The 25,894-nt window shown below is 42.4% G+C and overlaps 1 protein-coding gene across 1 annotated transcript in view; it reads left to right on the top strand.

The window, feature by feature from the left end:
• Positions 1 to 25,894, top strand: part of FHAD1 (forkhead associated phosphopeptide binding domain 1) — a gene marked incomplete at its 5' end in the record, with an annotated part of 2,130,934 nt that overhangs the window by 802,752 nt on the left and 1,302,288 nt on the right. The gene's annotated exons all lie outside the window — the stretch shown is intronic.

The raw sequence follows: 25,894 nt of genomic DNA, 5'->3' as shown, positions 1-25,894 counted from the left end.
GAGACATCATGGAAATGCTCCGTATAAGGGGTGGTCTGCCCCAAGTCTTCCTCGGACGAGTCCGTGTTCTTGGAGGCATTTGAAACGGGCCCGTCTACCTCTTGGGTGTCCCCCCCTGCCGACCCCCTGGTGGACCTTATTACCACCAGGGCGTGGAAGGAACCGGACACCGTGGAGCCAATTCCCAAAAGACCGGATAGGATCCTTAGTCCGCCATCCGACCGGACCCATTGGAGTAAGGGGCCTCCGGTAGATGCCATGTTGACGGCGGCCACAAAGAGGGAACTGGCTCAGGAGAGTCCCTCAGTCCACCCACCGAGCAAGGAGTCTCGGATGATGGACCGCTTGGGGAAGCGGATGTTCAGTTCGGCGACCTTCTCGGTAAGGCGCTGAACTATTTGGCACATGTTATTCGGATGCAGCGAGATCTTATTAAGGAATACGCTGCATCTCCCCCTGAGTCCATTTCGGAGGAGGACAGAGTTCTGCACTCCACCCGTATGGCCACTCTTAGGTCAGTTACAAATACTTCTATGCGGCTACTCTCCCATGCAACGGAGGGCCGCTAGAGCTGCGGGACAGGACTGGTCACTAGACGCCAGGCCTGGCTCCGTCACTGCGATTTTTCTGAGCCCTTCAAAGCGCCGTTTGCGAACGCCTTTGATGGTTCTGCTCTGTTTGGCAAGACCGTTCGCGACGCGTTGACCCAGAGCGAAAGGATGGGAAGACGCTGTCTGCCGTGAATCCGCTTCTCTGCACCCCAGAGGCCCTATTCTAGGAACCAAAAGGGTCAGAAGAAGATGTGGTTCGAAGTCGCAGCAGTCCCAGCCTGCTCCGGACAACCAGTCCTTCCGTGGCAGAGGAGGACAGGGAGGACGCCGCCCTAGAGGCAGAGGGGCTCCCAGAAACTTCGGGTCCAGGGAACCTTTCTCTGAACGGCCCGCGCAGCAACCCTGAGGGGTTGCCCGACTGCTCTACTCTGGAGGCAGTCGGGGACGTTCGGGGCACCTAGCGGCATGGGAGTCCATAACATCGGACCGCTGGGTTCTCCAAATCATATCCAGGGGATATCGCATTCCTTTCCTTCACCTTCCAAAGTTGATGTCCCTCCCAGACGTCCCACCCGGTCAACGGGAGGCCGCTTTAGCAGAAATTGGCCATCTGCTAAAGAAAAGAGCCATCCAGCCCGTTCCCCCAGACCAGATCGGATCAGGGTTCTACTCCAGATTCTTTTAGTGCCAAAAGACGGGGAACTAAGACCAATCCTAGACCTCTCTCTCTTGAATCTGGCAGTCCCCAAAGAAAAATTCCGAATGGTCACTCTGCAATCTATTCTCCCCCTTCTGGGAGAAAATCACTGGATGTGCTCGATAGACCTCAAGGACGCCAGACTACCACATCCTGATGGACAGGCGCCCAGGAGGTTTCTCCGCTTCGGCTGGGAGCCAGTCACTACCAGTTCGGGTCCTTCCCTTTGGTCTCACCACAGCCCCAGGGTGTTCACCAAAGTATTAGCAGTGGTAGCGGCCCACCTGAGGCTTCAGGGGGTGCAGGTCTTTCCCTACCTGGATGACTGGCTTCTTACCGCCCCAACAAGGCATCTACTTCTATTGGCGAGACTCCTTTCTCCATCTTGCTCCCTTTCTGGGCATCACAATAAATACAAAAAAGTCCAACCTGGCGCCCACACAGCTCTTAGATTTTATAGGGGCCAGGCTAGACACAAGGAGTTTACGAGCCTTCCTCACTACGGACAGAGTTCTAAATCTGCAGCTCCAGGTGCGGGCCATTCTCCATTCAAGTTCTGTTCCAGCGGAGTTGGTCCTGAGGGCTCTGGGGTCCATGGCATCGGCTATAGCACTTCTTCCTCTTGCCAGGCTCAATATGCGCATTCTACAGTGGACGCTCTTAGTACAGTGGTCATACCTTGCTCTCCCCATGCATCATCCCATAGCGATCAGCAAGGCTTGCAAACGGTCCCTCTTGTGGTGGCTCCATTCCCCGGATCTCCACAAAGGCCGCCCATTTTGTGCTTCTCCCCCTCTTGCCACGGTGACCACGGACGCCTCCCGCCTCGGGTGGGGGGGGCACTTTGCGGGCCGGACCGTCCAAGGCACGTGGAACGATTCAGAGACCTTACTGCATATCAATGTTCTAGAGATGAGAGCAGTGCTCTTAGCGTTGCTAGCACTTCAGGACTTTCTTCCCTTGGGAACAATTGCGATTCAATCGGACAACATGTCTGTTGTCTGGTACATCAACAAGCAAGGGGGAACAAGGTCTTACCCTCTTTGTCGAGAGGCCATGAGAGTTTGGGAATGGGCAACCTCCACCAATCGCTTTCTAATAGCAACGCATTCCGGGTCGGTCCAACATCCTAGCGGACAAGCTCAGTCGCACCATTCTGACCCCTTACGAGTGGTCTCTCAATTGTCAAGTAGTGGAACGCATATTCGCACGGTGGGGAACCCCTTCATGCGACCTTTTTGCTTCTCCCTCAAACACCAAGTGCGACAGTTTTTTCGCTCTAATACCTCCTCCCGGAGGTACCCCAAGAGACGCTCTGGTGCATGCTTGGCCACCCGGTCTTCTGTATGCCTATCCACCCTTGCCTCTGATGCTCCAAGTTCTTCAGAAAGCCTCTCGGGTGGGTTGCAGAATGATTCTCATTGCTCCATTCTGGCCTCGACAGATCTGGTTCCCCTTCCTAAGGTCTCACTCGGTGAATCCTCCTTGGATTCTAGATCCCATCCCGGATCTGATATCCCATCCATCCTGCATTCCTCCTCCGAATCTGGACAACCTGAAGCTGACCGCTTGGCTGCTCCAGTTCCACTCCTGATAAGGACTCCCGGTATTTCTTCACCGGTAAAGGCCATTTTGGTGGCGGCTCATAAACCATCCACTAGAAAGGTTTATCAAGCAAATGGAAACGCTTTCTCTTTGTGGGCGGCAAGGCCTGAATCCCTTCACAGTTCCTCTCCCTTTAGTGCTTGACTTTCTAACCACTCTCTTTAACGATGGTGCCAGCAGTTCCACAGTCAAAGTACAACTGGCGGCAATTTCTCACTATCATATTGGCCATGACTCTAACCCTCTTATGTCAGCCAAATTGTGTAAAATTTTTCTTAAAGGTACTTTTCTTCTCAGGCCCCTATAAAACAAGCAGTTCCTCCTTGGGACCTTTCTCTGGTCCTACAGGCCTTGACCGCCCTCCTTTCGAGCCAGCTGCCACGGTGGATCTCAAATTCTTGTCCTACAAGAAAGCCATTTTGGTAGCCATTACATCAGCCAAGAGAGTTTCTGAACTTCAAGCATTATCAGCTAAACCTCCTTACTTGGTATTTCATCCGGACCGTGTCTCCCTCAGGACCAACCCGTCCTTTCTTCCTAAAATCGCTTCTGAAGCAAACATCAATCAATCTATTAACCTCCCTGTTTTCTTCCCTAAATATGAAAACAAAGGTGAATATAAGCTACATTCACTAGATGTTCACAGGCAACTTAGATTTTATCTGAACAGGACAGCTGGTCATAGGCAATCCGACCAGCTGTTTATTTCCTTTGCAAAATTCAATTTGGGCAAGCCAATCTCTAAAGTTTCTCTGTCCCGCTGGATTTCACAGTGCATTTTATTGGCTTATCAAGCTTCAGGAAGGCCCGCACCGGAGGGTGTTCATGCCCATTCAACCCGGTCAGTATCTACCTCGGCAGCCTTCAAGGCTAGGATTCCTCTAGATGATATTTGTGCAGCAGCCACGTGGGCTTCATCTCATACGTTTATTTCCCACTATAAGTTGGATCTTGCATCTAGGGGTAGAGCATCCTTTGGCTCAGCGGTGCTCGAATATCCTTCCATGATGGCCGCCCAAGATTCAGGTAGCTGGGGACTCTGTCCCACAGGTTGCAGACAAATGAATATCCTACTTCAGATTTAGAAGTTATGTACTCACCATAACGTTCCATCTGAGTAGGTGTATTCATTTGTCTGCAACCATCCCGCCCTCCTATCCCCCTGGCCTTTCAGTTTCCTGCATATTCTATGTTACCCTTTTTAGGGTATTGTTGCTTTGGCAAACTCGATCTGAGGTCATGAGGGTAGAGCAGGGCATTATGGGTGAGGGGAGGAGCTGAGAGCTTGGATCCATAGCTGGAAAACCATGCCGGTTCGGATCCGATATCGGATCCATAACCCACAGGTTGCAGACAAATGAATACACCTACTCAGATGGAACGTTATGGTGAGTACATAACTTCTAATTTTAAGCAGTGTAAGGATTGCGGCCATAAGTTACCGCTTTCCGATGCCCATGACTTATGTCTCTACTGTCTGAATGTCTCCCACCTTACTGTGGATCCCCCATGTGGGATTTGTAGAAACTTTAACGAGAGGAAGAATAAATTAATATTGAAAGGTCTTCTCAAATCTCCTTTCTCTGAGGCTATTTCTGGGTCGAAGGGCTCACCCTTTCCTGTTAAACCCCATAAGAGCCGTTCTTCCTCTTCATCATCGAGGTCATTCCCTTCTTCGCTGTCTGGAGATCGTAGGGAGTCGACACATAAGAAGGTGAAATTGATTACTACTTCGGCACTGCCACCTGTGACCCTGTCAGCTCCAGGGTCGGCACTGCCCCAAATGATTCTGGCTCCAGCCATGTCTTCCTTATCAACACCGGCACTGGCGTTCTGGGTGCAGACAACTATGGCTATGACAGTTCTGTCACAGCCCTCACTGGCACCATCCATGCAGGTACATTCCCCTTTGGCACCATTGGTACAATCCCCTTTGGCTCCGAGTATGACATTTCTGTCCTCCATGGTGCAGACATTTTTGGTGCTGACAAGTTCTTCCATGCAGTCCTTCTCAGCACAGTCCTTATTACCTGTGCAGACACTTTCCTCGATGGCACCATACCCATCGGGGCAGAATTTTGCCTTTACGATATAGACACCTTCAACTTCTATGGCGCTGACGTCGTTGGCGCAGACTACTTCCACATCATTTTCTTCGGTGCAGACGTCCTTGGTTCTTGGCTCTGCACCTCACGAATTAGCAAGGACCAAGTATTCTCCTTCCTTGGATCTATTCACTGGTAATCAATATAGTCCTTTTCTAGAAAGGTCAGAATCACCATCAGCTCTCTCAATGAGGTCATCCAGGAGCCTCTCTGAGCAAGATGTGTTGCGGCTTGTTGACCAGTTGCTTTTGGCCAGAAGTCTCTCTCATCCATCAAAGTCCACATTCCCTCCTTCAGGTGAATGTATATCTCCTCAAACTCCAGTGTACACTTCTCCTTCGACATCTACCCAAGTTTCAAAGCCTATTACTCTGACAGCAACTTCCCTTCCTCCGATTCCAGTAGTGGATCTCACTTCGGAACCAGAGTCGTCCTTGTGGCCCTCGGTGCACTGGGTATTGGGCTTTTCTCAGGCCAGTGGCTGTGCTGTGGGGGAGGGCATTCCTGGTTCCACGTCAATGTTTTTCTATGGCACCCTCCAGGAATCCTCTCTCTCTCTCTCTCTCATGGTTCACAGTCCTCTTAAGACTCCTGGTCTGGGGGTCAGCTCGTCAGGGCATGGTGTGACACCGGTTCCGAGGTTGTCAAGCTCGGTTCTGGGCTCCCATTCCTCCTTGGGTAGACCAACCTTCCAGGCCATGGAGAGGGTACTTGCCTTCGCTGGCAAACCCCACATGTCGGAGTCTTCTCCCACCTCTGTGCCGCAACTGTCACAAGCCACAACCACTGGACACCAGGCACAAGGGCCTCAGGCTTCTCCTCCTGAGGAGACTCCCTCTTTACAGTCTTCCCCAGAACCTCCCACTGACGAAGTACCCCACAAAGCGACATGCAAGAGGAAGAACATGGACTCCACTGAGGAGTCATTGACTGAAGATATGGATTTTGATGATGGGGAAAGGTCCCCATGGTCAGCCTCTGATGAGGTGTCCTTTGGTGACATCCTCGAGATCCTTAGACAGAGGGCTGACTGGAAGTCCTCTAATCCTTCCTCTGAGAAATCCGTATTTCTGCAGGCTTTTCGTGCCTGGCTCCCTACCTCCTGGGTCACTCCACTGGCTGATGAGCTCATCCGGCTCATCGTCCAGCATGCATGGAAGGTTCCTGACACCCTGGAAGCAATACCAAGGAGCACAGATAAAATATTATCACCCTCAGCAGAGCACCCACATTGGTCACGATGTCTTCCAGTAGATGCTATGGTGGTGGCGGCTGCAACTAAGAAGGATTTGGCAGAAGAGAGCCAAACTGTCCATCTGCCCAACAAGGAGTCCGAGGTGATAGACAGACTAGGGAAGTGTGTGTTTGCTTCATCGATCTTCGCCTTAAGGTCTTTGAACTATTTGGCACATTTTACCAGGCTTCAGAGGGATCTTATCAACCAACTCTCTGAAACCTTGGCAGGAGCTGTTTCTGATAAGGTCTGTGACAATGTGACTTCTCAGATAGCCACCCTAGAGTCCATTTCCAACTCTTCCATGCATCTTATTTCTCATGCAACGGAAGGAGTGGCTAGAGCTGTAGGTGCGGGTTTAGTCACCAGATGACATGCATGGATGCACCTTTGCCACTTCACGGACTCCTTTAAGGCTTCCTTCATGAATGCCCCCATCAAGGCCACTTCTCTGTTTAGCCCTAAAGTGAAAGATACACTGGCGAGGTGCAAACAAGATGGCAAGACCCTGTCTGCTGTTGGTGTCAGACACTCCACTCCTCAGCAATTCTACTCCAGAAATCAGAGGCACAGGAAGATGTGGCACAGGAAATCACTGGGCTCTTTCCGGGATGCACGTGCTGAGTTCTTCCCTAGAGGCAGAGGGGGAAACTCCAATGGAAGACTCCCCTTTCGGGGCAGAGGAAGTCCATGAAACTGGGGTTCCAGAGATTCCTTCTCTGGCCAATCCTATCACCACTCCTGAAGCATTGCCTGACTGCTCACCTCTGGAAGCGGTTGAGGGTCAATGTTAAGTTGTCAATCTCGCCTTAATTCTTGCTGGATGGGTTCGGAGCCGATCCTCGGCTCTGACTCGGCACTTACTAAGCTCAAGAGCTAATTTTACTAGCTCGAGGCAACCCTATATCCCATGATGCAAGGCGGAGACTACCCAGATCTCGTTTGCCGCTTCGTTTACGAGGTGCCTCTTTTACCAACTCTAGGTAAGTTTTCTTCATATTAAGACTTTTAGTCTCATCCCTTTTAAATTTAATAACCTTAGTTGTTTTTTGATCCTTAACGTTTATTTCAACCCCATTCCCGTTAGTGTTACCTTTTTTCCGGGTTATTTATCCCCTTCCCTAGGTTAGGCCTTAGGCCTTCCCCTTTCCTAATTTTTCCTGTCAGGGATTCTGTGTGTTTGAGTGTGTTGTATCCCTGTTTAGTTTAGATTATTGGATTGGGTGTTATTTGTGTGTGCGTGTCTGTCTTTTCTTTGTCACTTGTGTTTCCTCGACACAGCTATGTCGAAGGACACAAAGGTCTCAGGCTTCAAGAAGTGTGACTTGTGCTGTCAGAAGATGTCTCTGACAGACGGTCACACTTCTTGTGTTTACTGCCTGGGACCTCTGCACCTGCAGGACTCTTGTGCTATCTGTCATGCCTTCAGCCCAAGAGTCCTGCAGGAGCGCAGAAATAAATTAATACTGAGGGGCTTATTAAAGCCTGAGAGCTCCCCGACTAAGTCAGCTCCGGGTAAGCCCTCGAAACCTGTCAAGCCTTCGGCTGCAAGTCCCAAGCCGTCGGCTACTGGTTCTGCTTCTTCAGTGTCGAGATCGGCTCTGGTCTGAGCCGATCCTTCCATTTTAGAAGTCACAGTATCGGCTCCATCCGGCGCCGATACTGCCAGATCTAGACACTCAGTGTCGGCTCCGGCTGGAGCCGACGTATCCTCGGCTCCTTCGGCTCCACCTATCTCTAAAAAGAGATCTCGATCCCCCTCATTGGAATCTATACGTTTGGCTCCGAGATCACCCCTGTTCTCGGAGCAGAGCCATCGGAGCTGTTCTTCTCGGTTGTCCAGGCTGTCTGATCACAACCTCGAGGGAGTGGTGAGTAGACTATTAAAGTCTCAGGCATTGGCCCAAATGCTCCATAGCCCATCTCAACAGACGGTAGCTACATCACATCCACCCAACATTCCTCCTTCGACTCTCTTACAGAGTTCGGAGCTGGAGCTCCTCGGAGCCGTGACTGTTGTAGCTTTGGAGCCGATACCACCCCTTTCGGCTCCGTCGTCCTCCGCTCCGATTGCCTCCTTGAGGCCTTCATTGGAGGGATCCGGGTGTCTGGTCTCTCTCGTCGGCTCTGAGGGGGTGAGTTGCATCGGACCCTTGTCCGACCCCGTTCTCCCTCTTGGAGCTTCGGCGTTGGTGAGCTCAGCCCCGACATCTGCCTCGGAGCCTTCCCTCTCGGTGAGGCCTGGAGTTCCTATTTCTTCGGAGCGGGAACCTTCTGGTCTCTCTGATGGGGGAGCCTTCGAGGTGATGAGGAGTGTACTAGCCCCTGGGCGTAGTCAACGGTCAGTTCCATCAGCTCCTCCCACTACAGTGCCTGCTGACATCTGTTCCCACTCTCTTGCTCCTGGACCCAGAGATCCAACGCCTCAGGTTTCCCCATTGGGAATATCTTCCTCTTCCGAGGCTTCTCCTGATCCGTCAGGTGAACCTCCGCATAAGAGAACATGTAAGAGGAAACATCTAGACTCCCCCGAGTCTATTACATCTGATACTGACTTGGATGAGTCGGAGGGATCCCCAAGGTCCTCCTCTGAGGATGTCTCTTTCTCAGACATCCTTGAACTCCTTAAGCAGAGGGGGAACTGGCCCTCCCTTAATCCTTCCGAGGACGAGTCAGTATACCTGGAGGCATTCGGATCTCGACCCTCCACCTCCTGGGTGTCTCCGCCTTTTGACCCTCTTATGGACGTGGTGGCTCGGAAGGCATGGATGGCCCCGGATTCGGTGGAACCTATTCCTAGGAGGCCTTCTAAATTCATTACAGCCCCACCTGATAGGCAATATTTGAAAAAAGGTGTCCCGGTTGATGCCATGGTGGTGGCTGCAGCCACCAAGAAGGAACTAGCTGATCCTTCAGTACCTGTCCATCCTCCTAACAAGGATTCTAGGACTATGGACAGGTACGGCAAGCAGATTTTTTCTTCAGCGACCTTTGCCATGCAATCGCTGAACTACTTGTGTCACTTCACCCGCCTTCAAAGAGATGTTCTTAAAGAATTGGGAGAAGTTTTACAGGATCTGTCAGCTGCTGGGTCTCAGGATAAGATTAGCTCACAGCTAGGAATCCTAAACTCCATTGTTAACTCCTCCATGCGGCTCATTTCTTATGTAGCCGATGGAGCAAGTAGGGCCGCAGGCACAGGAGTGGCTTTAAGGCGTCAGTCCTGGATGCGACTTTGTAATTTTGCAGACCCCTTCAAGGCATCCTTCACAAACTCCCCCTTTGATGGTTCGACCTTGTTCGGACCTCAAGTGAAAGACACCTTGACTAGATGCGAGCAAGATGGCAGGACTCTTTCTGCCGTAGGAGTCTGTTTCTCCACTCCTTCAAGACCTTACCCAAAAGGTCAGAAAGGGGGGAAAATGTGGTTCCGCAAATCTTAAGGAGTCACGCCTGACACACGAGGTCAGTTTACCCCAGAGGCAGAGGGGGTAACAACAACAGACGCTGCCCTAGGGGCAGAGGGGGTCTGCAGAATCAGGGTAGCAGAGAGCCTCTTTCTGACAAACCCTTCTAGCATCCCTGAGATGTTGCCCGATTGTCCACCTTCGGAGGCAGTCGGGGGAAGATTATCGCTGTACCTAATAGCCTGGCTTTCCCTTTCTCAAGACAAATGGGTACAGTCGATTATATCCGAGGGTTACAAAATTCCCTTTATTCAAACCCCAATTCAGCAAAAGGGAACCCTTCCAGACGTTCCACCCAGTCTAAGGGAACTAGCAGTACAAGAGATATCAAAACTGCTAGCAAAAAAAGCCATCCAGCCAGTCCCAGCAGACCAAATAGGATCCGGAATCTACTCAAGGTTCTTTTTAGTACCAAAAAAGACAGGGGACTGGAGACCAATATTAGATATGAGCAAACTAAACAAGTTTGTAAAGAAAACAAGATTCCGGATGGTCATGCTTCAGTCCATTCTACCCTTTCTGGGCAAGGACAATTGGATGTGCTCGGTAGATCTTCAGGATGCGTACTATCACATAAAAATTCACAGGCGCTCCAGAAGATTTCTCCGCTTTCCGCTGGGGACCAGTCACTTCCAATTCAGGGCCCTGCCCTTTGGACTCACTACAGCCCCCAGAGTGTTCACCAAATGTATGGCAGCAGTTACGGCTCACCTGAGACGTCAAGGATTCCAGGTGTTTCCATATCTAGATGACTGGCTCCTCACTGCCACCACCAGGCATCAACTTCTCCAAGCCAGAGATTACACTATTCACATTTGCAGAAGGCTAGGAATTTCTATAAATTTTGAAAAATCTGCCTTGTCGCCTTGTCAATCTATTACTTTTATAGGCGCAAAATTGGACACCGTACAACTTTCAGCAAAGTTAACAGAACAAAGGATCTTGTACATTCAAAGTCACGTCCAGGTGATTCTTCTCAGCAACAAAATTCAGGCCAGATTTGCTCTGAAAGTATTAGGTCTTATGGCAGCCACCATAACACTTCTTCCCTTTGCCCGCTTTTACATGCGTCTTCTACAATGGATGCTATTCGCCCAGTGGTCCTTTCAACAACTTCCCATGTGTCACAGGATCACTATAACTCCAACTTGCAAAAGGCTTCTGACCTGGTGGATATCGTCCCCTCAAGTCCATCAGGGCAGACCCTTTGTTCCTCCTGCCCCGGTCGCCACAGTTACATCGGATGCCTCCCTGATCGGGTAGGGGGGGGGCATTATCAGGGCAGGATGGTCCATGGCACTTGGCAACCTTTCGAATACCACCTGCACATAAATGTCCTAGAGATGAGAGCAGTGCTTTTAACGTTGCAAGCCCTCAACGACTCTCTTCCCCTGGGAACTATTGCAGTCCAAACGGACAATATGTCCGTAGTGTGGTACATCAACAAACAGGGCGGAACCAAGTCCTATCCACTGTGTCGAGAGGCTCTCAGACTTTGGCAGTGGGCAATCTCTTCACAGCGGTTTCTGACAGCAACGCATATCCCCGGGAAATCCAACATCATAGCGGACAGGTTGAGCAGAGCTATTCTCATGCCTCACGAGTGGTCTCTCAATCAATCAGTGACGGAAGAGATTTTTCAGGAGTGGGGCCTTCCTTGCTGTGACCTTTTTGCTACACCTCAAAACAGCAAATGCCCAGACTTCTTCTCTCTCTTCCCCCTTCCATGCCATCCCCCCAGAGACGCTCTAACCCAAGATTGGCCCCGGGGACTTCTTTATGCCTTTCCCCCCTTTCCTCTGATACCTCAAGTAATTCAGAAAGCAACTGCCTTGAGAGCCAAGTTGATTCTCATTACCCCTTATTGGCCTCGACAGATATGGTTTCTGTTCCTACATCATTATCTCTTGGTACAGCCATGGCATCTGGACCCGGTTCCAGATCTTCTGACCCACCAGTCGGGGCAGCTGCACCAATCCATACTTTCTCTCAACCTCACTGCTTGGTTGCTCCACTTCCATCCTTAGCCAGGCTTCCTATGATTTCTAATCCCGTCCGGGATATCATAGTAGCTTCCCTTAAGTCTTCCACCAGAAGGATTTACACTAGTAAATGGCAACGTTTCTCCTTCTGGGCAAAAGCTAGGAATATAGACCCCTATACTGCTCCGATTCATTCGGTCTTGGACTTCCTAGCTGAAATTTTTCATTCAGGATCCTCTTCCTCCACAGTAAAAGTTCAGCTGGCAGCCATTTCTAATTTTCATATAGGTTTTTTGGACCACAACATTACGTCACATAAACTTTGCAAAGCATTCCTTAGAGGTATCTTTTTACTTAAACCTCCAATTAGAGACCCCCCACCACAGTGGGATCTAAATTTAATTTTAACATCCTTGATTCTCCCCCCTTTCGAACCTGCGGCTGCCTGTTCATTGAAATTTCTTTCTTGGAAGACACTCTTTCTAGTCACCATTACTTCTGCCAGGAGAGTATCTGAGCTTCATGCTCTCTGCATTCGTCCTCCCTACTTAATCTTTCACAAAGACAGGGTATCTCTAAGGACTAATCCGTCTTTCTTACCCAAAGTGGCATCGCAGACGAACTTAAATCAATCCATTGATCTTCCAGTTTTTTCCCCAAATTATTCTGATAGAGCGGAACAAAAACTACATTGTCTTGATGTTCACCGCTAACTCAGATATTATCTAGACAAAACTAAACATTTTAGGAAATCTGATTAACTGTTTCTATCCTATGCAGAGAACAGGAAAGGCCTTCCAGTCTCCAAGGTGACTTTATCTAGATGGCTGTCTTCTGTGATTACTTACATTTATCAGCTCAGAGGCAAAGAGTTGATTTCTAGGCCAAAAGCCCATTCTACCAGAGCTCTAGCTACATCTACAGCTTTTCAGGCTAGACTTCCAATTGATAGTATTTGTGCAGTAGCCACATGGGCCTCTCCTCATACCTTTGTTTCACATTACAAATTAGACTTGGCCTCCAGAGACAGAGCGAATTTTGGTTCCACCGTTCTCAAGAGTCTGTTCCATTGAGCCACCCATGATAGAGGTGCTAGGGACGCGGTCCCATCCAGCAAGAATGAAGGCGAGATTGACAATCTAACATTAAGAAGTTATGTACCTACCATAACGTTCCATGTTAGTTGTCTTCTCTCGCCTTCTTTCTTGCGTCCTGCCCTCCATCCCCCTAGGTTCTCTCTATGGGCAGCAAATAAACAATTAGACCCCTTATCAGCCCCCAGTTTTGGTGGTTTTGGATTACTTATCACATCTTTTCCAATCTGGGATGTCTGCCTCTACTATTCGTGTGTATTTAGCTGCCATCTCAAATTTCCACATTGGTTTTCAGGATTCTTCACTTATGTCACATAGACTCTGAAAAACTTTCTTGAAAGGGGTTATCCACCTAAAACCTCCCTTTAGAGAACCGGTATAACCTTGGGATTTGGCATTGGTTCTGCAAGCTCTAACAGTCACCCCCTTTCAACCTGCATCTACATGTGATGTGAAATATCTCTCTTGGAAAACTTTGTTTCTGATTGCTATCACATCTGCAAGACACCTGTCAGAACTTCAAGCCTTATGCATTAAACCTCCGTATCTTATCTTCCATGAGGATAGGGTATCACTGAGAACTAATTCTTCCTTTTTAACAAAAGTGGTGTCAGAGCGATCTATCAACCAATCTGTTGATCTCCCAGTGTTCTTTCCTAACCCCTCTAACAAGGGAGAGTATTGCCTGCACTCCTTGGATGTTCATAGACAATTACATTTTTATCTGGACAGAACAAAATCTACCCGTAAATCAGACCAGTTGTTTCTGGCCTTTTCTGGATCTAGACAAAGTCATCCTGTCTCAAAAGTCACATTGGCTTCATGGTTGAGAAAATGTATTACCTTTATCTACAAAAAAAACAACGTCACTTTGCCTCACAGAGTGAAGGCACATTCTAGAAGATCTATGGCAACTTCAGCAGCTTTCCATGCTAAGGCTTCCCTCAATGATATTTGCTGAGCTGTGGCTTGGGCCAAACCTCATACCTTTATTAATCATTACAAATTGGACTTGGCCTCCAAAGGTAGAGCTTCTTTTGGCTCCATGGTACTCAGGAATCTCCTTCCATGAGGGCTACCCAGGGATACAGGTAGCTGGGGACTCTGTCCCATCAGTAAGGAATGAACGAAGATTAACAACATCAGATAAAGAAGTTATGTCTTACCATAACATTCCATCTGTGTTGTTGATCGTCATTCATTCATTACTTCCCACCTTCCGTCCCCCATCTGGAGGTTCCTGGTTGATCTCATATACTCCTTTATTGTAGGTCTGTTATGACCAGAGGTAGCCTCTACTTTTATCTATCAACTTGCAAACTCGATCTGGGGTAACAGGGAGCAGAGGATTCTGGGTAGGACCTTGGCTCAACAGTTTTTGGCTGATGTGAGCTTGATATTTGCTGGCTTGGTTCCGAGGATGGAACTGATAACCCAGTAATGAATGAACGAAGATCAACAAAACAGATGGAATGTATGGTAAGACATAACTTCTCTTTATATACAGTAAAATAGTGTTGTGTAGTGTGTAATCAGGGATATTTAAAATGTGGGGTGGGGTGTTTTCAGTAACTGTTGTATGTGTCACAGATATTAAAGTAAACAAGTACTTTTCTTAGTTATAAGAAATATAGATTTTACCATATGACAAGAGAAAAATGGTGCACAAAAGCAAGTTTATGTTCATATTCTGTGTTCTTGGGCTTATGGGATGGGGTGGACCGTATGTCTAGAGTACTACCTTTAGCTTAACCAGTAAACAGGTGTTTTGTAAGAATGTAGACTTTAAAAATAATACTAAATGAAAGCCTTGAAGTGCTTAGTTTCTTATAACTGCAAAGATATTAGCTTGTTTCATTTCCACTGGCAAAGGTTTAGTAGAGTCGAGATGTCTGCTGTTGAGTGCAGCTGTGCATTCTTTTCTGAGTGAAATTTACAAAGGGTAATTGTTGAGTACATTTACATGGAGATAAGCTGTCTGCAGATGCAGACAGTTAATGTTGAAAATTCTGAGTATTCTTGCCGAGGGAAATGCAAAATGTAAAGGTATAATAGCAAACAGTTTAGTGAAAAAAAAATAAGTTTGAAATTATGAGAAGTGAATGAGAGGTAACAACCTCCCTTGCAACCTTAATACTTTAATGCAGTTAATAGTTAAGCTTTATTTAAATATAGCCAGTGTACTTTGTCCTAGGGCTAAAAGTTAATGTTTTTTGAAACCGTACAAGCTGTTTTTCATATCTGGGAGGGGAAGAAAGATAAGAAAAGAACAAGAAACAATTACAGTAAATAGAAGCAGAGGCTGTAGCATGCACTTTAGCATAGATAACCTTAATTTTAGGTTAGATAATGCCTATATGTGCAGCTGTCAATTTGGGGCAATTATTCCCTTCTGGAGGGTTAAACTTCATGTTTTGAAGATGCACTAAGTTTTGTGTTTTTTGTTCTAAGTTAATAGGGGATGGGGTGTTTTGTATTTAGTTTTGTTTCAGGGTTTTCATGAAAACAAAAAATCTTGAAAAATGTGATATAGGTTCAAATAAAGATGAGAAGAAACAACTGTAGAAAAGATTAACATGACAGACAGCATATGCATGTAACACAAAAGCTGCAAATACACTTTCAAAAACTATCATATATAATAGGTGGGAACAATAGTTTTTCATCATGATGGCTATTCTGTCCATATTATCCTGGAATGTGAATGTCCTTACAGGTATAGACAAAAAGGAAACAGTTTTTAATTACGTTAAGAAATGCAGAGTACAACTAGCAATGCTGCAGGAGACCCATTTCGAAAGAAATGAGCATATGAATTTGTCAAAGTGAGGATTTCAGTATGGACATGCAGCAGAATATCAGGGACAAAGGAAAAAGGGAGTATTTAATGACAGATTAGAAAAAAGTCAAAATACTAGATTTGTGGTAGTAAGTAGCTGTTGGCAAGAGAAAAGGATTACAATGGCATGTATATATATTCCACCAAACACTGCTATTATGGTGGTTAAGAAAATTTGGGGAGAAATAATCAGCTTTCAGCAGGGAATATTATTTATATATGGGGACAGGAATTTGATTTGCAATAGTGAGGATTTATAAGGGGGACCTAGAAGGGACAATATAACAAAAGAGGGTAGATATCTGAAGAAATGTTTGAAAATATTTGGTATGGAAGATGTGAATTCAGTAGTAGGAACTTGGATAGAATTTATATATTATTCCCCAAGGTACAATAACTGGGCTAGACTAGATAGAAATTATATTTCAAAGGACCATGTGCATTTAATTTAAAGCTTTGTCACCCATTCAAAAAATATTTCTGATCGTGTACCAATAAAAAAGTAAGCTAAAAATACAGAGTAATAAAGTAAAAATAAGACAATGGCACTTTCTCACCTACCTATTAAAAGGAGAGGAATTTAAGGAATGGATAGTGGAAATTATTCAACAGTTATTAGGGAAGATCAGAGACAGATCATGGTCAAATGCCCCCCTCTCCTGCAACCATTCTAGTGTCCCATTACTTGACTATTTCTCCTTATAAATACTGTTCAAACCTGTCAGTATGCATATCCTTTCCTTCTTTATGTCAACAATGATTACAGATATTTGGATTTAATTTAAAACTTTTATTTCAGAGTTTATAGCACAAACACTGTTGCACATTTGCTAAACATAGCATTAACAGTAAACTTTTCTGCTCTTGAAACTCACATTCATTGAAATGGCATTGAAACCAACATTAAAATAAAATGCATTGGCCAGATAGCAGATTAAGTTTACCTTTGGGCTGTTTTCAAACCATAGGCCCCTTGCATACATTTAGGACCATGCTGTGCTCCTTGATTCATCTTTCTGATTGTATTAAATTGTATTCTTTGTATAATACAGCACAGCTTGTTAGAGTGTGTTTTAAATTTGTAGTTTTGAACATTCTTTCAGTAAACAATGAAACAAAACTTATGAACCAATAATGAAAAACTGCCCATTTCAGAACATTTCAACTATAAAAGACCCCTCAAACTACTGTCATTACAATCCACCGATGTCAGTCAATATGCACAATCTCTGCAAAGTAAAAGTCATCTGAATAATTCCATGTTAAAGAGATCTCTGAATAATGAAGAGGTTGCTACTAGCAAACAACTTTATGTTTCAGTGTTTCATCCAAAGTCAGTGCCTGCTGCCTTGAGGAATAAATTACTTATGTTACATTTAAAAAAATGGTAAGGTGCTAATATTGCATTGGTAAATGGATGGTAAACTGACAACAGGTTCATAGCTGAAAGGCATCTCATCCAAAGGAGAATGCATTCGGGACTGCAGCACCCCACCCCACCCCACCCTTAAAGTGCAAAAGTATCTCAACAATCCATCTACATGGTGTGGCAGTAGAACCCACAGACTTCTGCATCAAAAGCAAATATGCAACATGTTGTGCTACTAATACTGTGTTCAAATTCTCTAGCACAAACAGTAATGACCATTTGCTAAACAAAACAGTTGCACATTGAAAACAGACTTAGTATGTGAGCAGCAGTAAATTTCTCTTCCCTTGAAGCTCACAATTCTTTGAAAAATATACAGAAGATCACAATTCCTTGAAACTGTACTGAAACTCACATCACAGTTCTTTGAAAATGCACTGTAACTCACAATTCCTTGAAAATGTGTAAAAGTAATACTCTGGAAGTTGGTGTAGAGGATTCAGGCTCTTTCTCTTGTAACTAAGGTACAGGGTTTCAGCCTAGTTAAATTAACTAACCTGTCACTTCTAACTAGGGAATTTTAAACACACAGGCACACAGATGCACACACATACACAAGCACATACACGTGCATGCCCGCAGACATACACACACACACACACACACACACACACACACACACACACACACACACGGCCCGCGCACATACTTACTTTCTCCACTAACCTCATTCTGTCCACATTCACTTCATAGTTCTCCACTAACCTGCATCTGAAAAAAAATCCATGCTGCATGTTTTCAAAAATCACATGCTCCACTCCAGTTTAAATGTGAGTGTGTTGTATCAAAGACACATGCACAGATGCTACTAAGGACACACCCCTCAAACTATATATACCAAATCTGAGATTGCACTACAGTGGGGAAAAGGGCAGTTTCCTAAAACTGGCCAACTGCTTCCTTTCCATGTTGTAGTTTTTGCTGATGTGAACATTTGCTTTATTGAACATTCGCTCTTTTCATCTCTATGAAAAGAGTTTCGATGAAATGTTGTTTGATTATGCAAAGTAGACCCATTTTTCGACATGCTTGGCCTATTTACATGTTATCAGTTCACTACTCTATGCCCACCTCCTTTAATTTCATCATCTTTATTTCTCTTCACTTGACAGGGTTGGAAAAAGTGTTTCAAACAGGGATTCATAGTCAGGATAGCATAATAAAAATAAATCTTATTATTCATGTAATAGGTCTCATCCATAATACTATAAAATAGGAATTTAAATACTGAGGAGAAGCTGTTTTTAAAGTGTGACATGCCCCCACCATTAAAGAAGAAATGTAATCCCCGCAGACTGCATTCTTAAAGAAAAAATATAAGTATGTCGGCCAGTGGGCTCCCCAAGCCAGAAGGCCCTAGATGACTGCATTGGTCATCTAGTACTGGATCTGGCTCTGGGGAAGACAGAAATCTCTTCAGAAGATACAGCTAGTGACTGGGATAAAATAAAAATGAGAATTAAAAATAGGGTTGAAATAAAAGATAAAGAGATATGGTTAAGAAGTAATAGAAATTACTTAGAGGAGCTGACAAAGTTTAAAGTATTGTAGAATAGGGGGGAATCTCACAGAACAAGAGGAGGAACAAATGCAAAGTGTTAAAGAAAAAAATAGGTAGTAGCTGGATAATATGCATGAATTTAGAAAGATTGCAATTAAGAAATGATTTTTTGACAACTACAGAGCACAAAATCTTTTAGCACAATGACTTAGGCAGCAGAACATTGAAAGGGTTGTCACCAAATGTAGGGAACGTGTAGCAAGAAAATAACCAGATATCCTTTAAAGGTTTTAGAGATATTCCAGAAATGTTATGAAAATTTGTATAAATCAGATAAATGTAGAAATCAAGAAAGAGTACAAATGGAAATGTTTATAGAAGACTTAATTATACCAAGGTAACAGGTAGACAAGGCTCAACAAGTAATAGTTAAGAAAAGAGGTGATGAGATAAGAACAGTGATGTATAATCAATATTCAGGAAAGTCTCCAGAAACAGATGGTATTCCTGAGGACGTTTGGAAATTAGGAGGGAAGAAAGTGATAAAGATCTGCAAGATGTTGTTAAACAGTATTTTACAAGGAGTGGAAACACCAACATCTTGGAAGAAAGTTGTGTAGCTGTGTTACCTAAAGATGGCAAAGACCCTTCAGACTCAGCTTCATATAGACCCATTTCAATTTTAAACCACAGTTATAAAGTGTTTATGTCTATTCTGGCTATAAAAACAGCAAAGGTGTTGCCAGAATTGGTATATAAAACAAATGGCAAAGGTGTTGCCAAATGTATATATATATATATATATATATATATATATATATATATATATATATATATATATATATATATATATGGATCAGTGTGGTTTTGTGGAGGGGACTATTCAGTCCAAACAAGCACCCAAATGAGAGATGGAATGCTCAGGAACGATATATTGTAAACCAAAAAGACTTTATTAACGCTGTCACTACAATTCTGCGTTTTCGTATAGAACACTTCTTCAGATAAATTCAAATACTGCAAGTATTATTTAAATACCATGACGAACATCAGATAACAAACCTCATTGGATATCCAATATTTAAAATATTTAAAATGATGCTATCTTTTAAAAATTGTCAAATGAATGAAACATCTATAATAATACCCTAGAATCTTCTGTAAAACAATAATAATACATATATATATTTAATTATATTTATAACAGAATTCTGTTGATAAAAAATTAGTTAAAAAATATAGTTAAAAAGTAGTTGAAAAAGTGCATATATATATATATATATATATATATATATATATATATATATATATATATATATATATCTATATATAAATTCATATTGAAGGAAATTATTGGTATACCTATGCCCTCTAGTGGTGCATGTTAAAATGACATTAATAATTATTACAATTTAGCTGATCTAAGTTTTAAAACAGGCATAATAGACATTTCATTTAAACTAGGATTCCTGTTGGCCTCCAGCGTAATTTGCCAAAACAGTTCCCTGTATTCCAGTTTTGCCTCCCACATACCTCCCCTAATTTCCCTGGGAACCATTTCAAGAACAAAAAAGAAAAATGTAGATTGTGGACAGGTCATCTTGTGACGAAATAATGCATTTCTAGGATTAGCCTTATTTATCTCATAATAATGTTCTTAATCCTGGTCCTAAGTTTCCATTAAGTCTTCCCTACGTAAAATGAATTACAAACTTTGCATGTAGCTAAATAAACTAAACCTGAACTATTACAATTTGTGTGCACCTTGTTCGTAATATTCCTATTCCTACTAGGGATTTCAATAGAAGGAGCATTCACAATATAGAAACATTGAGAACACATTCCACACTTGTATGTGCCGTATTTTAAACGGCAACTGGTGTTAGTTTTTCTACTTCCAAATTCAAACATGTTCTTAAAATTCAAATCCCGTCTATATATAAAATATAAAGGCCCTAACACTTTGGGATCAATATCAGAAATTTGTTGAAATCTATCCCATTCCCTATTCACTATTCTTTTTATAATGTTAGAGTCTCCATTATAATCAAAGATATATGTCTCTTTAGGGCCCTTTTCATCTTTTCTTGAAATTAATTTGTTAGTTTTAGGAAGGTTAACCAGGTCTGTTCCTAAAATAGGTCCAAACCTACCTTTTCTATCTTCAGAAACCTCTCTTTCTACCTGGCATATAAGGTCCGTTGGATAACCCCTACTTTTGAACATTTCACAGACCCTTTTGCTTTCAACTATAAATTCTGTGTCCTTTGATGTCATCCGACTAATCCTTACCAGTTGACCCTTATTAAGATTTTTCTTCTGAAAGTAAGGGTGACCACTATTAAAATGCAAATAAGAATTAGAAAAGGTTTGTTTCCTAAAAATCTTTGAACTAAAACTACCCATTTCCTTTGAAACACTAATATCCAAAAAATTTAAAGTAACATGGTCGATATTGTATGTGAAATCCAAAAAATATGTAGTGGTCTTAATGTAATTCAAAAATTCATTTAATTTTTGTTCTGTATCAGTCCATAATATACATATATCATCCAGAAAACGTTTGTATAGTGTCCAACAACCTTTAAATTCACTATTCAGAATGAATCGATCTTCCCACCAAGAAATTACAATATTGGCAAATGTAGGAGCGCATCCTGCTCCCATTGCCACCCCTTTGATCTGTTTATAAAATTCTCCCTCAAAATACATAAAATTATTGTTTAAAACCATTTCCATGAATAAAAGAATATTGTTAAACTCCATGTTAGAGAATTTTCCGTACTTTAACATATATTCTTCCAACCAATTTAAACCTACTTCATGAGGTATACTACCATATAAATCCACAACATCCATTGTAATAAACATCAACGAATCATGGCTTAATTCCGTTTTTAAAAGTCTTAATAAATCCCATGAATCTTTTAATACTGCAGAGCCCTCATATGCTAGTTTTTTAAGTTTATTGTCCAAAAACTTTGAAATAAAAGACGTTATGGAACCTTCAGAAGAAACTACCAACCTTAAAGGTGGGTCCTTAGAATTTTTGTGGACCTTAGGAATTCCAAATACTGAAGGCACTCTAGGAAATTTGTTATACAAAAACTTATGTGTATCCAGATCTAGAGAACCTTCTAGTAATAAATCGTCCAATAACGTGTATTTTTGAATTGGCTATATTCACCTCATTGACCGATGCTAAACAATATTTACAGTATTTTGTAACTCCTCTTTCATTTTAGATTCATAAATAATTGTATCCATCAGAACTGTGCCGCCCCCTTTGTCGGGTTGCATAATTCTGATGGTACGGTCTGCTTTTAACTCATCCAAGTATTGTCTTTCTATTAGTGTTAAATTAGAACTAACTTTATGATTTTGTACCTCCTTTCTGATTTCCCTTTCTAAAATAGTCTCAAGATTTTTCAATTGAGGGTGTAACGGAGGGTTAAAAGTTCCTTTTCTCTTTAAAACTGGATTTAAATCCAATTCTGAGTCTGTATTTCCAAAAAATAAAACTAAATTCTTTTTTCTGATAAACAGTTTTAAATCTATAATGGTTTTTACCAGATCTGTTTTCCTGTATGGCACATATTTAAAACCTTTTGAAAATAAATTAAAATGCTCTATATCTATAGAAATATGACTATAATTAAAAATGTTGTATCCCTGGTAAGTATAAACATTATCTACCACAGAAATAAAATCATCTCTAACATTATTCGAGGCCTCTATTTAATTTACTATCGATATTGAGGGTGATTGTAATTGTAAAATGTCCGGGGCTTGTTTCGTATTCTGTCTGACCTCCTTGGAAGAGGAGGGTAATCTAAAGGGAATTCCCCCAGTCTTTCATGTTGTTCAGAATCAACATCCATATATCTGTCCCCTTCCCTAACGTTCATGTCTTGTAAATTATCCCTTTCTTTTGTAGGAAACTTTTTTAATGGTTTGGGGGGTGGATAGGCAATACCTTCCTTGTATTCCCTTAAATCCCTTTGTATTTTACCATGTTTTCTATTCATGTTAGTTGTACATTTCCTATCTATTTGTACAAAAATTTCGTGGTATTTAGCTTTCTCTTCTTCCACGGTGAACAGTAAATCATTTAAAATATTATCATTCAACTTTTCCATTTCCTTCAATAAAAAAGTCTTTTCCTTTTCATTCTCTTCCTTAATGGCCCTAACTACTTCTAGTCCACATTTGTCGAATATTTTAATAAGGTTAGTATGAAAATCAGACCCAGGTTGAACCCTGTTAGGGAATTTCCAGATTATCAATCCCTTAGGAACTATTTTGTGTTGTAAACATTCGTTAAAATAAACATTGTCACATTCAAAGCCCTTAAATTTGTCCATCAAAACATACAAACAGTCTAAGTTCTCTTTGTAGGTAGGAACATTTTGAATAATACCTTCTGGTGGAACATAATTATTTAAATCATACTTTCTATCAATGATATCTTTAAAATGTAAAAAGTTGGGTCTAAAAGCATTAAGACAGTCACCTTGTGCAGCGTTGCTGTCACCACATAGATTCAGGCGTTGCACAGTCCTTCCGAGTCCGTTCGAATTTTCGCTAGGTTTATTGATGAAAATACTGGGAAATCCCATGCAATCCATACTTCCATTAGGTAAAGGCAATGGTAAACCCTGCGAATCCTGTGTATTAGTGTCCAAACTAGATGGCATCATGTTAGTCCATCTCCTAAGCATTTCCTGGTTACCCGGAACACCTGATAAAATAGCTGCAAATGATTGGCAAACCGGTGTAAGTAGCTCCACAAGTTGTGAGAGCTATCCGATCATCTTGCGTAGTTCTCCCCTTCCACTTCTGGGCAAGTCGTCCTCTGCCTCCTCTCCTGGATGCTCGGCCATCACAAAAAAAACAGTAAATACAAGATATGGCAAACACAAAAACTGAAGAAACTATTCAGTCCAAACAAGCACCCAAATGAGAGATGGAACGCTGAGGAACGATATATTGTAAACCAAAAAGACTTTATTAACGCTGTCACTACAATTCTGCGTTTTTGTATAGAAAACTTCTTCAGATAAATTCAAATACTGCAAGTGCTATTTAAATACCATGACGAACATCAGATAACAAACCTCATTGGATATCCAATATTTAAAATATTTAAAATGATACTATCTTTTAAAAATTGTCAAGGATATAAATGAATGAAACAATGAGGTTTGTTATCTGATGTTCGTCATGGTATTTAAATAGCACTTGCAGTATTTGAATTTATCTGAAGAAGTGTTCTATACGAAAACGCAGAATTGTAGTGACAGCGTTAATAAAGTCTTTTTGGTTTACAATATATCGTTCCTCAGCGTTCCATCTCTCATTTGGGTGCTTGTTTGGACTGAATAGTTTCTTCAGTTTTTGTGTTTGCCATATCGTGTATTTACTGTTTTTTTTGTGATGGCCGAGCATCCAGGAGAGGAGGCAGAGGACAACTTGCCCAGAAGTGGAAGGGGAGAACTACGCAAGATGATCGGACAGCTCTCACAACTTGTGGAGCTACTTACACCGGTTTGCCAATCATTTGCAGCTATTTTATCAGGTGTTCCGGGTAACCAGGAAATGCTTAGGAGACGGACTAACATGATGCCATCTAGTTCGGACACTAATACACAGGATTCGCAGGGTTTACCATTGCCTTTACCTAATGGAAGTATGGATTGCATGGGATTTCCCAGTATTTTCATCAATAAACTTAGCAAAACTTCGAACGGACTCAGAAGGACTGTGCAACGCTTGAATCTATGTGGCGACAGCAACGCTGCACAAGGTGACTGTCTTAATGCTTTTAGACCCAACTTGTTACATTTTAAAGATATCATTGATAGAAAGTATGATTTAAATAATTATGTTCCACCAGAACGTATTATTCAAAATGTTCCTACCTACAAAGAGAACTTAGACTGTTTGTATGTTTTGATGGACAAATTTAAGGGCTTTGAATGTGACAATGTTTATTTTAACGAATGTTTACAACACAAAATAGTTCCTAAGGGATTGAGAATCTGGAAATTCCCTAACAGGGTTCAACCTGGGTCTGATTTTCATACTAACCTTATTAAAATATTCGACAAATGTGGACTAGAAGTAGTTAGGACCATTAAGGAAGAGAATGAAAAGGAAAAGACTTTTTTTATTGAAGGAAATGGAAAAGTTGAATGATAATAATTTAAATGATTTACTGTTCACCGTGGAAGAAGAGAAAGCTAAATACCACGAAATTTTTGTACAAATAGATAGGAAATGTACAACTAACATGAATAGAAAACATGGTAAAATACAAAGGGATTTAAGGGAATACAAGGAAGGTATTGCCTATCCACCCCCCAAACCATTTAAAAAGTTTCCTACAAAAGAAAGGGATAATTTACAAGACATGAACGTTAGGGAAGGGGACAGATATACGGATGTTGATTCTGAACAACATGAAAGACAGGGGGAATTCCCTTTAGATTACCCTCCTCTTCCAAGCAGGTCAGACAGAATACGAAACAAGCCCCGGACATTTTACAATTACAATCACCCTCAATATCGATAGTAAATGAAATAGAGACCTCGAATAATGTTAGAGATGATTTTATTTCTGTGGTAGATAATGTTTATACTTACCAGGGATACAACATTTTTAATTATAGTCATATTTCTATAGATATAGAGCATTTTAATTTATTTTCAAAAGGTTTTAAATATGTGCCATACAGGAAAACAGATCTGGTAAAAACCATTATAGATTTAAAACTGTTTATCAGAAAAAAGAATTTAGCTTTATTTTTTGGAAATACAGACTCAGAATTGGTTTTAAATCCAGTTTTAAAGAGAAAAGGAACTTTTAACCCTCCGTTACACCCTCAATTGAAAAATCTTGAGACTATTTTAGAAAGGGAAATCAGAAAGGAGGTACAAAATCATAAAGTTAGTTCTAATTTAAAACTAATAGAAAGACAATACTTGGATGAGTTAAAAGCAGACTGTACCATCAGAATTATGCAACCCGACAAAGGGGGCAACACAGTTCTGATGGATACAATTATTTATGAATCTAAAATGAAAGAGGAGTTACAAAATACTTGTAAATATTGTTTAGCATCGGTCAATGAGGTGAATATAGCCAATTCAAAAATACACATGTTATTGGACGATTTATTACTAGAAGGTTCTCTAGATCTGGATACACATAAGTTTTTGTATAACAAATTTCCTAGAGTGCCTTCAGTATTTGGAATTCCTAAGGTCCACAAAAATTCTAAGGACCCACCTTTAAGGTTGGTAGTTTCTTCTGAAGGTTCCATAACTTCTTTTATTTCAAAGTTTTTGGACAATAAACTTAAAAAACTAGCATATGAGGGCTCTGCAG

The sequence above is a fragment of the Protopterus annectens genome, chromosome 2.part0 (genome assembly GCF_019279795.1).
Source record: "Protopterus annectens isolate FY-2018-M chromosome 2.part0, PAN1.0, whole genome shotgun sequence".
In the NCBI taxonomy this organism is placed as follows: Eukaryota; Metazoa; Chordata; order Ceratodontiformes; family Protopteridae; genus Protopterus; species Protopterus annectens.
This window is presented reverse-complemented; position numbering and strand designations above follow the sequence as displayed.